The 17,412-nt window shown below is 38.4% G+C and overlaps 1 pseudogene across 1 annotated transcript in view; it reads right to left on the bottom strand.

Annotated features, from left to right (window-relative positions):
• Positions 1-591: 591 nt before the first annotated feature.
• Positions 592-17,412, bottom strand: part of LOC308658558 (limb region 1 protein homolog) — a 138,267-nt pseudogene continuing 121,446 nt past the window's right edge. The window contains exons 16-17 of the transcript XR_014024302.1: positions 16,750-16,816; positions 592-893 (exon numbers count right to left, since the gene is read on the bottom strand). The product of XR_014024302.1 is annotated as a limb region 1 protein homolog (transcript). The remainder of the gene's footprint in view (positions 894-16,749; positions 16,817-17,412) is intronic.

Genomic DNA, 17,412 nt, shown 5'->3' on the forward strand with positions numbered 1-17,412 from the left:
GAACCCTACAGTCAAGTAAGACAGGCAAGGAAGATGATTTCTGAATAGATGGTGGAAGGATAAGCCCTTGTATGCTGGAACACCTGGGTCACCTGTTGATGTTGCCACTAGTGAGCTGCGTGACCTTGGGCAAGTTCCTTGCCAGCTCTGGGCTAAATTTGTGTCTCCATGTGAGGTGACACCGACAGAGGCTAGAGAGAGATTCTGGGGGGCAGATTCACATTGCCGCAGACTCTGATTGCTCTAGTAGCCCTACCTCCTCTGGTGGCCCCCTCTTTGACCCTTGGGCAGGAGGAGGTCAGCAAACAGCCTATATGTTCCCTCCTGGGCCCTGCAAGGCAGGCAGCTGAAGGGACTGGTGTGATGCTGCAGAAGGGTCCCCGGGAGCAAGGAGGAGGGCAGGCGGGGCCCGGGGGTGCTCACCTGTAGCAGTTGTTGTTTTAATTGTTATAGCATCCCAGAGCAGTCAGGCAGCCCAGGCAGATGGCGTAGGAGAAGAAGATCTGTGTCCCAGCATTGACCCACACCTGCAGGAAGGACAAAGAAGTGGGCTGAGAGGTGAGGTCAGGTGTGTGTGTGTGTGTGTGTGTGTGTGTGTGTGTGTGTGTGTGGTGGGGGGGGTGTCTTATTTTCTGATATCCCTCACCCACCATAAAATCGTCCACAAAGGGATCATCAAACTGCCTAATCTTCTCAGGACCACCTTTTAAAAAGTCCTAGTTTCGTGGACTTCCTGATGAAATACATACGACGCTCTAAGTGAATTCCAGAATCTTCCAGAGGTTATGGATAAAAGCTCACAGTGTGGAATGAATTTGGATGTTGAGGACTTTGGTTTCAGCTGTGTGCCCTTGGAAAAGTGACTTAAGCTCTCTGAGGCACAGTGTCCTTACCTGCAAAGTGGAGAAAAAACTTGTCTGTCATTCAAGCAAGGAGTACCACCCCTCTGTGGGGGTGCATGCTTGCTCCTAAGGTAAGTCATGTGTAAGCCAAACAAACGCTGTCATTTCCTCGTGGTTAAGAGGACCACAGGAACACAGTCAGGAGACTCTTCAAGGCTTGCATTTGGACAGCCTCCCTGAGCACAGAGGAGGCAGGGAAGCGGTCATCAGGGGCTCTCTTGGAGCTCGGCTCCCAGAATTTACCTAGGAAAATCTACAGCTAGAGCCCAAATGCAGCTGATGAGACTCATGTTTGGACATTATGTACCCTCTAGAGAATGGCATTTGGCACTTATTAGGCACTTATGATGTGCCAGGCATCTTGCTGAACCTTGACACATGACCACATGAATATTCACAGTATCAGTGTGCAGGAGGGACTATTAGCTCCCTTTTACAGCCTAAGAAGACTGAGGAACAGAGAAGGTAAGTAACATGCCCAAGATCACACAGCTGGGAAGGGGTGGATGCAAATCCATGGAGGCCCATCTTTAGAGATGCATGCTTAACTGGTCTCAGAATTTCAGATTTTTTTTTCTTTAGCACTGCTGGGGATTGAACCCAGGGCCTCACACATGCTGGGTAGGCTTTCTACCACTGAGATACAGCTTGAATTTTGAGATTTGGAATCAGTCTCAGAAGTCCCCTGGTGTAACCTCTCTCCCAACACAGGACTCTGTTCTCAGTACTTCTGATAGAAGATTCTCTGATTGCCGTCAATGACAGGAAGGGCACCATCTCTAGACACAGATAATTTCTACTTTAGAGAGTCAGACTGTTAGCTCATGTTTTAAAATAAGAAGGATTCCTTTCCAACTGCTGGGGCCACTGGACCACATCTTTCTCTTCTGCCTGGCAGTACTTTAGAGGTCTGAAGAAATCGTGGCTCTCTACTGAACCCCCAACATAAAACATCATTAATCTGAATTAAATGCTACAGGTTTATAAACTAAAAGGGCAAAACTGGAAATGCAATGGGATTATGCCATATATACTTTTAAGTTACTTAAATTTACCTACACACATATTTTTAAAAGTCTTATTTTAAAAAAAAAATTAATAGTCATTCTATTCAGTGAGCATGCACCCAGGTCCAGTACTCACTGGAAAGAAAATGTGAACGGCAAGATTTTTCTGACCACTCATAGGTAAATAAATCCCAACATTTAGGTGGTCAGTCAAGTGACATAACGGGATTATAAGAGCCTTCAAGGAATAAACTGAAGAGCTACTAGGGAGCCATGAAAAAATGGAATTCCAAAGAATTACAAGAAATAACAGAAACCATCTACAGAACTGTACAGTTATGTACATCATATAATATGGGTGCCTTAAGGATTCTACATGTGATTTCAAGAATACCTTTGACTCAGTCTCACACTGTCAGCTGACTTGTGACCTTGACTCTCAGCCTTGCCAACTGCAGAGAGCAGCACAGAACTGCATACACACAACAGAAAACCCTCTCACAGAAAGGGTAAGAACAGGGGATCCAAGCCTGCTCTGTAGTCACTCCTACCAGAGACTTTCAGAAGTGCATGTGGAATTTGTTGTTATGAGATGGTGACAGCCATCTTGGCTGCAGCATCTCAGCTGTAAGTCCAGTAAAGCTTCACTTTGTTAAAGGAATGGGTATCTAATTATATATTTCAATTTTTCAAATAAAGCAGACTTTGAGGGAGCCTAGGAAGTTACCTGTAAACGAGCTATGGTCCTACCAAAACAAGTCTCCGTAATTTCAACTAAGACCCTAGATTGGCAGTTTATCTGACCTGCAGAGCAAAACATCCCTTTTTGAATCTGGTAAGGGTTATGCATTGCCTTACTAGAAAAACACACATATGTACATACACCCCAAATTTTGCACTCCATGAGGCTTATTTGTTAAGAACTGACAGGCCCCAGCCTAGGATGAAAACCCTGCCTCAAAGGTCCAGAGCAGTCTCACCTGCCCAACAATGTGTGGATCATATACTGCCCTGAGTAAAGACAAAATCTGGGCACATATACCTACCATGTGCTTTTAGTTATTCATAAACTATATATGTACTATTTACTAATATCAAACACTTTGAAAGTTACTAATACAAATACTAGGTCTAACGTTTTCTTCCCATGGTTCAGTGGCTGATCTTAAGAAACTTGGAAACCAACAGAACCTGCTATGTGGTCATTCGACCACCCTGGACTTGGCCTGCCCTATACTGTGACAGCAGTATGAGAGTGGAGAGGTGAGGTCATGGAAAGCCCACAGTAGGAATGGGTAGTGTGCTAGAAGAGGAGGGTGGGCTTTGACTAAGACCACCTCAATGGACTTGACCTGGCATCCGAGAGAATCAGGGCCCAGGCCTAACAGGGATGTCCAGGGAAAGGACAGCCTTTAGCAGTAGGTGTGGTTCCCAGGATCATTCAGGTTGACCTCACAAAGACACACCCAGGAGCCTGCTGCCATAGAGTACTGGGAATCCAGACAGAATACTAGCTCCTAGGGACTAGTCTAAAATAACTGCTGTTTCCACTGCAACTTTTCTTAAAAAACTGAACTGATACTGACAAAGATTACTGTGGACAACACACATAGCTCTTTAATTCTGAAACTTGAAGCAAAAAAAAAAAAAAAAAACTGAAGTAATCACTTAAGATACTGGCATTGAGGCTTCTATAACAGCAATAATTAAAATTATTTTCAAATTAAAAAGCGCCAATACTTAACACAATGCAGCCACACTCAGACAAAGCTTTGATTTATTAACACTTATCATATGAACATACAGTGCTTCAAAACCTGTATTTCTGGAGAAAGGCAAAAGGGTATTTGGACAGCAAATTTTAAAACACTACATGCCTAAATACACCCATTCAGAAGTTCCCTTTGTTAAAAGGTAAGTAAGAAGCTTAGTCAAGCCGCACCTGGGCAGAAGGTCACATCACCTGCATCATATTCTTTGCTGAGAATAAAATACTCTTCATAAAAAGTTGCATGACAACTCCCCACCCCCACCCCCAGGATTCAATCAAAAATGTTTTAGGTGTAATTCTTTGAATAACAATCTTTTTCTACTCATACTTTAAAAGAACTAATGTACAGAATAAAACCTCATTTTAAGAAAGAGATGGCTACTCCACCCACAAGGTGAGTCAGACAACTCCTGCTGTTCTTAGCCCAGGTGAGTGGACTTGGCCTTTAGCAAGCACACTCGTGTTCTGCAGGAGGTGGTAGGAGAGCACTCAGAAGCTTGGCACACAAAGGACAGCAAAGGGATTTTGTCAATGAATTACACATGTGGCCTGTTGTACAAATGGCTGACGCAAATATCCATGACTTAGATGTAAGGCTGCCCAAAAGCACACAGTCATCTCATTATAAAAAACAAACTCATACATTAAATTCTATTGAAATATTAGGATGAACATATTTTCTCTTTCTGGAAATGGTTAAATCACTATTCTGACTAGGTTTACAAATTCCCTTCTCTAAACCAAACTTTTAAAATAATTTTAGCTAAGATGGTATCAAAAACCAAACATGACTCAAGAGTATGAAATAATAAAGTCTACATCACTTTAAACATCATGACTTCCAGGATAATGTACTTAGGCTCACTGTCAACTATTTTATTTGCTAGAAAAATCAAGGTATTCACAGACTAAGGAAGGTTCCAATGTGGGGCTGGAAAGGTAGATGACACTGCTAGATCAAAGATTTTAACTTGTGACACATTTTACTGTGAAAGTATATTTTTGTTAAATGACATCAACTGGAAATATAATTACTGGCTTCAGATGCCAGCCTAGATGGAGTAAAGGCAATTAGATTTTCCATCCTATTTAAATATGCCCTGGCAGCCATAACCAATATCCACACAGACTTCAATATCCACTGGACAAAATATACAAAATGATGGTTTCAAGATCCTGGACACCAGGCAATGAGGGACAGAGACTGCTGGGAGATGAGACGTAAGGTGGGCCCCTATGTGGCACCATTCACAGCCTGAGGTAGGCTTCAGGCTGCAGTGTATAAAGAAGGAGTCAGGCTCAGCCACCTCCCCGAGATGAAGAGACATAGCTTAGAGCATGCAGATGGCTCTGTGTCCAGAGAGCTGCACACAGGAGCCCAGGACTGCAGGCATGTGAGGGAACTCCCAGCCTAGAAATGGCACAGTTGATAAGATAACCTTAACAGTCCTTTAATTTCAAAAGCTAGGAAAAAAAACGATTGACTCTACAAGTAGAGATATGAAAGATATAAAATAGTCTGAAATTGACCTTCTTCAAAGGAAAATTACAATGGAAAATATGAAAAGTACAGTAGCAGATGGGATTAATGGCAGATTAGACAATGCAGAAAAAGAAATTAGCAAATTTGAAGATAAAGTAATAGAAACTCAAGAGCAAAAGAAGACCAAATAGTGAACAGAGCATCAGAGAACTGTTTGTTATTTCACTCCTGATGACTGATGTGCCTGTGATCAGAGTCCCTGAAAGACAGGGAACAGAAGAAAAATTATTTGAAGAAATAATAAATGAAAATCTTCCAAATTTAATGAATACTGCACACCAACAGATCAAAAAGCACAATGAACTCAAAGAAAAGAAATCCAAGGAAAATTATACCAAAGCACATAGCAACCAATCTGTTTAAAAGAATAAAAAAATAAATAAATAAAGCTGCCAAAAGAACTCACGTAAAAAAGAGCAAAAATTCTGGTTGCAAAGTATTTGTTGTTAAAGATAATGCAAAGACAATGAAGTAATTGTTTTTAGTACTGAGAGAAAAAAAGTAACATAAAATTTCATATTCAGCAAAAATACCTTGAAACACAAGGCAAAATAAAGAACTTTCACTTACAAACAGCTGAATATTCATTACCCAGAGACTTACACTGCAAAGAATGTTAAAGAAAGTATTTGAGGTAGAAGAAAAGCAACCTCAGAAGGAAATCTGACTCTACAGAAAGACCTGAAAAGCAGCAGAAATGATCACCATGTGGATAAATATATTTTAAAAAACTTCTTTAAACACTGTTAAACTTTTTTAAAAGGTCATTGTTTTAGGACGGGGTAGATGTAGTTCAGTGGTAGAGTGCTTGCCTAGCATGCATAAGGTCCTAGATTTGAACACCAGCACTAAAGGAAAAAACAAATCATCATTTAAAGCAAAAGCAAAGACCACATATTGTGAGGTTTACAGCATGTGTAAAAGTAAAATGTCTGATGACAACAGCTCGAGAATGACATCAGAAGCATGGTATAGTGGAAGACTGCACCTTGCCCACCTATAAAAACACAACCAGACAGAGACCCACAAAGGAGACCAGCTCTGGAAGAGCCGGGCGCAGCCATGGAGGAACAACCTCAGGGTGAGGCAAAGAGCCAAGCAAACAGAGAAGTGCAGGAGGAAGTTTCACTTTATTGCACCTTAGCACCAGAAGAACAGGACAAGCCAATGGCCTCCCCAGCTGCACTGTCACACACACAGATCACTGGCAGTCCAACACAGCTGTGCAGAAGCCACTGATCCCCATCAAGTGGCATGTGCCACCATGGTCATCAGAAGCCCCCAACAGATTCTGCCACTAAAGAAACTGACAGCTGGTGCAACCACGGCTTACATCCTGCAGCTTCTGGCACTGACAGTCTCAAGATTTTTGCCTCTGTAGATGGAGCTGCCCTAAGCCATCACCACCATACTGAGTCCAGAACTGCTGCTCCAACAACTGCTGCTCCAGGTGCTCTGGTCACAAGACCTAGAAAAGCCGGTATACAAGCCTCACACGGCTCTCCTAGAGCCCAGTGTTTTGTTTGCTAGAGGCCAGCTTCAGCCCCAAACACTGGCCTTGAATGCTGTGTGTGCCCCCACTGACAACTGGCCCAGCCCCTGCCTACCCATGCATACTTGCTGCTGGACCCAGGGGCACCTGGAGGACATCAACAGCCCTGGCAGCCATAACCAATATCCACACAGACTTCACCACTGAAACCCCACAACTGCCTGAGCCACCACACCACTGACCCCATCCCCTAGAGCCAAAGCCCCTGCAAATCCCACGCTTGACATATGCATGCCATTATGCCTGCGCCTCGTGCAACAGCACACTCCCACACATTGCCTAGGTAGTGACCCCGTGTCCCCCACAGCTGGGAGCTTTCCTTACTCAAGACCATCCATGAAGTCTAGAAGTTGATTATTGCCTCAACTGCCCAGATGTCAACACAAGGATACAAGAAAATGGGAAATCAGGAATACAATGAACTTCCAGTAAAAAAATAAATTAAAAAAAAATCCACATCCACACATTGCCTACCTAACAAAGAATCCAAAACAGTACTCTAAAAGAAATTCATGAGCTACCCAAGAACACACATAAACAGTTTAATGAAATCGGGAAAATAATATAAGAACAAAAGGAGAAGGGGATACCAAGGATTGAACTCAGGGGCGCTCAACCACTAAGTCACATCCTCAGCCCTATTTGTATGTTTTTTATTTAGAGACAGGGTCTCACTGAGTTACTTAGAGTTTGCTGAGGTTGGCTTTGAATTTGCAATCCTCCTGCCTCAGCCTCCCAAGCCACTGGGATTACAGGCGTGGGCCTGTACCTCAGCCTATTGCTTGTATCTTGAGGATGGCCAATCTAAGATGAAATCTCAGTGTAGTCTTGACTTGAACTTCCTTAACTGCTAAAGATGCTGAACAGTATTTGTTGGCCATTTACATTTCTCCTTTTTGAGAAGTGTCTGTTTAGATCATTTGCCAATTCATTAATTGGGTTACCAGGTTTTCTAGGTGTTAAGTTTTTTGAGGTCTTTGTATATTAAATATTAATATTCTGTCAAAAGTGTAGCTAGCAAAAATTTTCTCCCATTCTGTAGATCCTCTCTTCACATTCTCAATTGCTTCATTTACTGTTCAGAAGCTTTTCAACTTGATGCCATCCCACTTATTAACATTGCAATGACTTCCTCCCGAGGGCCCCTAAAGGTCAGGAAGTCATATGCATCTATATGTTGACCCCACATTTTCTTCTAGGAGTTGCACAGCTTATTCAGCTATAAAGATGAATGAAATTGTGTCATATCAGGAAAATGGATGGAACTTAAAAGTGTTACATTAAATGAAATAAGTCAAACTCAGAAAGTTAATGGTTATATATTTTTTATCATATGTGGAAGCTAAAGAGAAAAAAAGAAAAAAGAAAGGAAATAGAAAGACGACAAGTAGAAGAGAAGAAGCAGGCTAGCAGAATCAAGGAAAGGAAGTCACTAGGGATTGATACTAACCAAACTGTATTGTCACATCATGTGCATATACAAATATATAACATCAAGTTCACTGTGTATAATTATAATGCATCCAAAAAGTTCTGGATAAATTCTTTAAAAACTATGAAACAGAAAACAACCAAGTGATAACAGTAAGTCCTTACCTATCTATCACTACTTTACATGTAAATGCTTAAACTCTCCAATCAAAAGGCATAGAGGGCTAAGAATGTAGTTCACTGGTAGGGCACTTACCGAGCATGCATGAGGCTCTGAGTTTGATATTGGGGAGAAGACAAGACAGAGAGGATGACTGGATGAGAAAAAACAAATAAATAAAAAACAAGGAAGGTCCATGGGGCTGGGATTGTAGCTCAGTGGTAGAGCGCTTGCCTAGCATGTGTGAGACACTGGGTTCAGTTTTTAGCACAGCATACAAACATAAAATAAAGGTTCACTGATAACTAAAAAAATATTTTTTAAAAAAACAAGGTCTAGCAATACACTGTTTATAAGACTCATGTTATATATGAAGCTATACATAGTATCAAATGAAGGGATGGAAAAAATATTCCAATACAGAATAAGGGTGACCATGCTTATATCAGACAGAATAGACTTGAAGTCAAAAATTGTCAAAAGAGACAAAGGTCATATATAATTATCAAAGGGCCAAATCAACAAGATTGTAAATACATATCTGTGTGTTCATCTGAAAAACACCTTGAGATAAACAAAAATTAAAATACAACTTAACAAAACTTAAGGGCTTCAGCAAGGGAAAAGAGGGATGTACATAGTGATAAATGTCCATGTTTAAAAAGAAGGACTCAATTAAACAAACTAACTTTAAAACTAGAGAAATTAGAAAAGAAGGGGGAAAAAACCAAAGTTAGCATAAAGAAGGAAAAATATGTTGGTTAGAGAAGAAATACATGAAAATTTTGAAAAGCATTTTTAAAAAATCAGCTGGGTGCAGTGGTGTACACCTATAATCCCAGCAACTTGGTAGGCTGAGGCAGGAGGATCTCAAGTTTGAGACAAGTCTCAGCAATCAAATGAGACCCTGTCTGAAATAAAAAATAATTTGAAATAAAGGGAGACTGAAGATGTAGCTCAGTGGTAAAAGGCCCCTGGATTTAATGCTCAGTACCAAAAAAAAATTCAATAAAATGTTGATTTTTTTGAAAAGAATTGACAAACCCTTGGTAACATCAAGAAAAAAAGGGAGAAGACTCAAATAACTAAAATAAGAAATGCAAGTAGGATCATTGTAACAGATAACAGAGAAAAGAAAAAGATCCTAAGGGACTAATATGAACAATTATACACCAACAAATAAGATAACCTGGAAGAAATGGATAAATTCTTAAAGACATACAAACTACCAAGACTGAATCAAGAAGAAACAAAATGCCCAAGTAGCCAATCAGTAATCAAAAACCTACCAATAAAGAAAAGCTCATCAGTAATTCAGCAGGCTGAGACAGAAGGCTCACAAGTTCGAGGCCAGCCTCAGGAACTTAGTGAGGCCCTAAGCAACTTACTGAGACCCTGTCGCAAAAAATAAAAAGGGCCAGGAACGCAACTCAGCAATAAAGCACCCCTGGGTTACCACCAAGCTACATCCCCAGCCTCCCCACTTTTTAAAACATTTTTTTAGTTGTTGATAGTACTTTATTTTATTTATTTATTTATTTATTTATTTATTTATTTATTTATTTATTTATTTATATGCAGTACTGAGAATCAAACCCAGTTCCTCACACATGCCAGGCAAGTGTGCTACCACTGAGCCACAGCCCCAACCCCCCACTCCAGTCCTTTCTTAAATTTTTAGACAAGGTCTCACTAAGTTGCTGAGGGGCTCACTAAGTTGCTGAGACTAACCTTAAACTTGCAATCCTCCTGCCTCAGCCTCCCAAGTAGGTAGAATTATGGGCATGCACAATCATGCCTAGTGCAAACCCTTCTTAAACTCTTCCAAAACACAGAAGAAGGAAACACTCTCACTATTTTATGAGGCCAGTATTACCCTGATTTCAGAGCTAGACAAAGACGACACAGAAAAGTACAGGCCAATCAATATCCATGATGAATACATTTTGGCACACAATTCAACAGCAATATTAAAATGATTATATGTCAAAACAAGTGGTACTTGTGGGTAATAAGGAAGGTTCAACATATGAAAATCAACCAATGTGATTTCCTAACAGAATCAAAGGAAAAAAAAAAAACACCTGATCATCTCAGCAAATGGAGAAAAAGTGTCTAACAAATACAGCGCCCTTTCATGGTTTATATATTCTCTCAACAAAATAGTAAGAAGAAATTTACCCCAACATTTTAAAGGCAACATATGGAAAACTCATGGCTAACATCATAATCAGTGGGGAAAAACTCAAAGCTTCTAAGACCTGGAGGAAGGTCAAGATGCCCCCTCTAGTCACTATTACCAACCACAATACTGGAAGTCCTAGCTGGAGCTGTGAAACTAGACAGAGAGAGAAAAGAAATCCGGATTGGAAGAGAAGTAAAACTGTCTCTGTTTGCAGATAAAATAATCATATACGCAGAAAACCCTACAGGACATGCACACATGTGTGCTCACGAGCAAACACACACATTCTTAGAACTAATAAATTCTGTAAACTTGCAGGATACAAAATCAACACACAAAAATCAGTGACATTTTTATACACTAGTTACAAACTATCCAAAAACAATCCTTTAAATTAGAAATAGGATTAACAAAAAGGATAAAATACTTAGGAACTGACTTGGATCAAAGAAGTAAAAAAATTGTGCACTGAAAATTAATTTACAATGAAGGGAATTTTAAAAGATAGAAATATATGGGAAAACATCCTATGTTTGTAGATGGGAAGACTTAATATTGTTAAAGTATCCATACTACTTAAAGAAATCCACAGATTCAATGAAACCTATATCACATTCCCAATAGAATCTTTTTACAGAAATAGGAAAACAACCCTAAAATTCCTCTGGAACTCCAGAAGGCCCACAAAAGCCAAAGCAATCATGAGCAGGAACAAAACTGCAGGCACCATACTTCCTGACTTCAAAATATATTGTAAAGCTACAGAAACTCAAAGCAGTTTGATACTGACAAAAAAGACACAGAGACAACTAGAAAGAAGTGAGAACCCAGAAATAAATCTATGCATTATCATGAGCTGAGCACAAGAACACCAAGGGCACCAGGAACACACAGGGGGGAAAGGACAGTCTTTTCAACTATGAAGATGGAGAAGTGGACATCTTCGATGCAGAAGAATGCAGTCAGGTCCCTGTCTCACACTGCACACACACACACACACACACACACACACACACACACACAATCAACTCATACACTAAAGGCTTAAACATGACCATAAAAACCTCTTAGAAGAAAACATTCTTATGACCTTCTTTACACTGACCCTGGCAACAGTCTTGGGGGTTATGACACAAAAGGCTAGGCAATAAAAGCAAAAAGAGTCAAGAAGGTTCTGCACAGCAAAGATACAATTAACAAAATGAAAAGACAACCAACGGACTGGGGAAAATATTTGCACACCATATATCTGATTTGGGATTAATATCCAAAATACAATTTAAAAACCATTACAACTCAATGCCAAAAATATAAATAACCTGACTTTAAATAGGTAAAGGACCTAAATAAACACTTCTCAAAAGAAGATATACAAATGGCCAGCAAATATAAATATATACAAAGGTGCTCAACATCTCTAATGATTAGGGATTGTATATCCAAACCATGATGAGCTAACACCTCACATCTGTTAGAATGACTATTATAAAAAAGACAAGAGTAAGAGTTGGCAAGGACACTAAAAAAGGGGACACTCGTACATTGCTATGAGCATGTAAACTGGTATAATCAACCATGAAAAACAGTATGAAGGGTTTTTTTTTCATGATTTTTTTAAAATTTGTTTTAATTAGTTACACATGACAGTACAATGACCTTGACATATCATACATTTGAATCAGCACGAAGATTCTTTAAAATTAAAAGCAGGGCTACCACATGATCCAGCAATCTCACTTTGGGGTGTATATCCAAAGCAACTGAAACCAGATCACACAAAAAGATACCCACATTTCCCGTACACTGAAACATTATTCACAATGTCAAGAAACTGAAACAATCAAAGTGTCCTTCAACAGAAGAATGGATAGAGAAAATGCACACATGTACAAATCACATAGATGTACACATATACACACACTCTAGAATATTATTCAGTCCTAAAAGTAAAGGAAATTTGCCAGTTATGACCACATGGATAAAGAAATTATGCTAAGTGAAACAGACCAGACATAGAAAGACAAATACTGCATTGATCTCACTTATAAGTAGAATGTAAACTCGTCAAATTTATACAGAAAGTAGAATGGTGTCTGCCAGGGATTGGGGGAGATGGGTGACATTAGGTAGTGGGTACAAAGTTTCAGTAATATGAGTTAAGTTTTTCACAATCTGATGTACTTTGTGGTGACAATAATTAACAAACTATTTTGTATATTTATAATCTGCTAAAAGGATAAATCTTAAATTCTTTCACCATACACACACTGGTAACTACACAGAAGTAATGACACTAATTAGCTTCATCACGATGATCATTTCAGAACACACATATATATATCACAATGTAAAACTGAGCATCTTAAATATATAAAATTTGAATATCTCAATGATACTACAATAAATCTGATTTTAATAAATAATAGCACAAGATTAGCAGAGAAGAAATGAAAGAAGATTGTTGGAAGGTTCTTATGTTACATGGCACTTTACTTGACAGATGGTGATAAACTATATATAAATTTCTTACTAATACTACAAACCCTGCAGTAACCAGTCAAATAACACAACAAAGAGTTATAGCAAATAGGTCAACAAAGGAGGTAAAGCAGAACCATCTCTTTCAAATGCAATTTATTTCGATGAATGCAGATAAAGAGGAAAAGAGGAACAAAGGAAAGACGGGACAAGCACCATGAGAGCTGATTCAGACCCAGTCATGTCCATGGCCACATTCAGAGTGAATGGCTCAAGTGTCCAAACTCAGACACAAAGACTGATAGGCCAGCTAGAAAACAAGATCCAACTGTATGTTTATAAAATATCAACTATTTAAATATAAAGACACAAACAGGTTAAAAGTTTAAGAATAAAAAAAAAATATATACTAACTGAAGAGCTGAAATAGCTACATTAATATAACACAAAGAAAATTTCAAAGAATATTACTAAGGATAAGGAAAATCATTAGCACTGTCATAATTATGAAAGAGTGAGTTCATCAAGGGGGCAGAACAACCCTAAATATTTATGCATCTGATACCAGAGGTTCAAAGTTCATGAAGTAAAAACTGACAGAATTGTCAGGAGAAATAAACAGATCCACAATAGACTCAGAATTTCAAAACTCTCCTCTCAATAACTGATAAAACAGTGAACAGTATAGAACAGTATAGAGGGTACAAGTAACACTGCCAACTGAATTCACCTTTTACTATAGGACACACCATCTACCCATAGCAAAATATACCACCTTTTCAACTGTACACTAAAGACAGACCTTATTCTGGGTCATAAAGCAAGTCTCAATAAATTCAATATGATCCAATTCATATAAAATACACTTCTTCACCATAATGAAATCAATAAAAAACAAATTAAAAATCAGTAACAAATCTCTGGAAAATCCCCCCAAATATGTGGAAACTGAATAACATACTCCTAAATAACTCATGGGTCAAAGATGAAATAAAGAGATTAAATCAGAAAGTATTTTGAACTGAATGAGAAGCAAAATACTTACTATAAAAACTGGGAGGAGGCAGCCAAAACAGAACTTAAAAGGAAATTTTTAGTGTTAAGTGACAATATCAGAAATGGAAAAAGACCCCAGATCAATGAACCCATCTTTTTATTTCAAGGCAACAGGAAAATCAGAGAAAATAAACTCCAAAGTAAGTAGAAAGGAAAAAATAATAATAAAGATAAGGGCCAAATCAGTGAGCTAGACAATAGAAAAAGAACAGAGAAAATAAATGAAACCAAAAGCTGGTCCTTGAGAGGATCAATAAAATTTCGTAAATTTGCAGTTATACTATTCAGGAAAAAAATATATCAATTACCCAATCTGCTTCAAAAGATTATTTCACTGCAAAATCTACTTCCACTGAAAGTAAGAGAACTCTTGTCAATAAACAAGTTGGATAAAAAAAGCAAATTGCTTAAACGACATTAACAAAGCTTGCTGGAGAAGAAATAGGTAAAACAGTAGCCTTCTATTTATAAAAGAATTTGTTACTAAAACCTTTCCAAAACAATAAATTCCAGACCTAGATGGTTTCAGTGAGGAACTATATTAGAACTAAAGGGGAAAAAATGATTCTACAAAAGCTTATCCAGATAACTGAAGAAGAGGGTATATTTCAGAATATTCTGAATGAGGAGAGCATTCTTTATATGTACATCAAAACCAGAGTAAAAGACAGTGTTTTAGTCAGCCTTTTCACCACTGTGACCACAAGACATGACAAGAACAAATAGAGGAGGAAAAGTTTATTTGGAGCTTCCCAGTTTCAGAGGTCTCAGTCCACAGCCAGCTCCACGGCTCTGGCAGTGGTGAGGAAGAGCATCAAGGCACAAGAATGTGGTGGAGAAAAGCAGCTCAGTACCCGATGATGATCAGGAAGCAGAGAGAGGCTCCTCTCACCACTGATAAAACATAAACCTCAAATGCACACCCCAGTGACCCCTCCTCCAGCCACACCCTACCTGTCTACTTCTACCACCACCTGAACCCCTATCAGGGGATTAAGGCCCTGATTAGATTGATGCTTTCGTAACCCAGTCATTTCACCTCTGAACTTTCTTGATTGTCTCACACATGAGTTTTTGGAGTACACCTAATCTAAACCATATTAGATACTAACAAGGGCAACTACAGACCAATATAGTCATAAACAGTGAAGCAGATCCAACAATATAAACAAGGAAAACACATCCAATATAAACAAGGAAAAAACCTCAAGGATCCTACCCCAGGAAGTGGGTGGTTTTAACAAACACTTGAGAACTACTCAACATAATTTAGCATATCTGTAGACTAAAAAGCAAAGCCATATTATCTCGAAAGATCCACAAAAAACATTTTTAAAAAATCCAACATCCATCCTTGATTAAAAACAACAACAACAACTTCATCCCTGGTTTAAAAAACAAAAAGCACACTCCAAAAAAGCAGGAAAAAGAAGGAATATCCTCAACCTGGCTGGTATATGTAACTACAAAAAATAAATAAATGAGAAAGAACACCACAAAGGCTACAGCTACTCACAGTTGATAGTGAAGGACAGATGCTTCTCCTAGAAAGAGGAAGAGCAAAATCAGCAAAATCAGTATCTATTAATAATGAACAACTAATCTTAAGTAACAGAGCACAGTACATAAGCTTTCTAAATGTTTAAATGGCAGGGTGGCTGTCATATCACCAAAATTATTTGATGGACTAAGTAAATGGGTTTCCAGTGGTCCCTTTACATGTCCACTTTACACTTTCTATTAAAAAAAATGAAGTCTTCATAAAAATTATGAAGATAACTACAAAGCCCCCACTTTCATGCACAGCCTGCACTGCTGATGGCCGTTAGCCTTGAATCAATAATGGAGGCAACATGACAGCTAAAGCAGAAGAAACCCAGAGGCACTACAGTTGTTGCAGAGCGCGTTGCTGAAGTTACTGATGTTTCTATAATCATTAGTTTCCTAAGTTAAAACCTGAATCTAGAAAATTATACAAAACGGTCCAATAGAAAGTTTTGTTTGAAATAATACCTAGGCAAGAACTGAACCTCTATAATTAATATTTTATATAGAAGGTCAAATGACCTTTCAGTGACAAAGTAGAAATCTGTTTTACTTTTAAAAGATGATCAGAATCCTCTGTATAATGACAAACTAAGGAAATGATCTGATTGACAGGCAAAGAGAGACTTAGGACCAAGGACGTCCTTGGAACAAGCATATGCTCCCAGAAACTGTATCATGCATATTTTTCAACTCTACTCTCATGAATACAAAGCAGCTTAAAATGAGTTTACAATTTTCCAGTTTTTTAAACTACATACTAAATTTTACATTCAAAAAAAGACATTAGTTTAATATTTTCTGGATGAAAATGTTTTTTTAAAGACAGTTTCCTCACTGGAAGATTCAAAAGTTGTGAATGTGGTGGGGGCTGAGAAGGGGGGGAGTCTATTGTTTAGAGAAGAAACACTTTAAATTTTTTTTAAAGGTTTTTATTTGATGAAAGTGTTTGTCTTGGTATGGCCAAGTACAGAACTAAAGGTATAACAATGTAGGAAGAAACATTATATTTTAAAGGTGATCTTTTTAAAAGAGTTGAAAAAATAAAAGTTAAAAAGGTTTAGTAACAGTATCTTTAAGAAAAAAGGTTTTAAATGAACATTTCTCATTTAAACTTACCCAGAGTTCTTGACATCACAGGTAGAGCAGAGCTCAAGACTAAGATTGATACACAATTACCAATGATCTGTGAGGAGAGATCAGAAAGAATACTGGGCAACCGGGCAGCAGGATGACAGTGCACCACCCACCCTGTGGGTCACTGCCGCACTCAGCCAGCTTCTGAGCGATGCTGACTGCTCAGGACAGAACTGCGAGAATAAAACTGTGAATTCTATAAAATATTCACAGTACCTGGCACACACACACACAGTCATGGAACACTCATGTCACTTTTCACTTAGACAATATACTTCACATTATTGGTATGATTGCCAATTTCAAAAAGTTTTGCTTGTCAAATATAAAAAAAATATATTTGATTCTTCTTACTATATTTTTAAAACCAGACTACTGTTCAAGTTCTCTTATATAAGATCTACTTCTCTTTAAGATCTAATTTTAAAAGTGTCTGCTATTAAACATCTGAACTTAGTCACTCGTTTTCAAGGTGTCCTAGGCTATTTGTTCACATTTAATAAGAGGAGTGAAATGTTTATTAATACTTACGATCATTTAAACTAGATACTAGATTTTAAAAAACCCTCAACTACTGACTTTAAAGAAGCTGTAACACTATATATGTGTGTAAGTGTGTGTGTGTGTGTGTGTGTGTGTGTGTGT

Source organism: Spermophilus citellus (genome assembly GCF_964194105.1).
Source record: "Spermophilus citellus genome assembly, chromosome: 10".
In the NCBI taxonomy this organism is placed as follows: domain Eukaryota; kingdom Metazoa; phylum Chordata; class Mammalia; order Rodentia; family Sciuridae; genus Spermophilus; species Spermophilus citellus.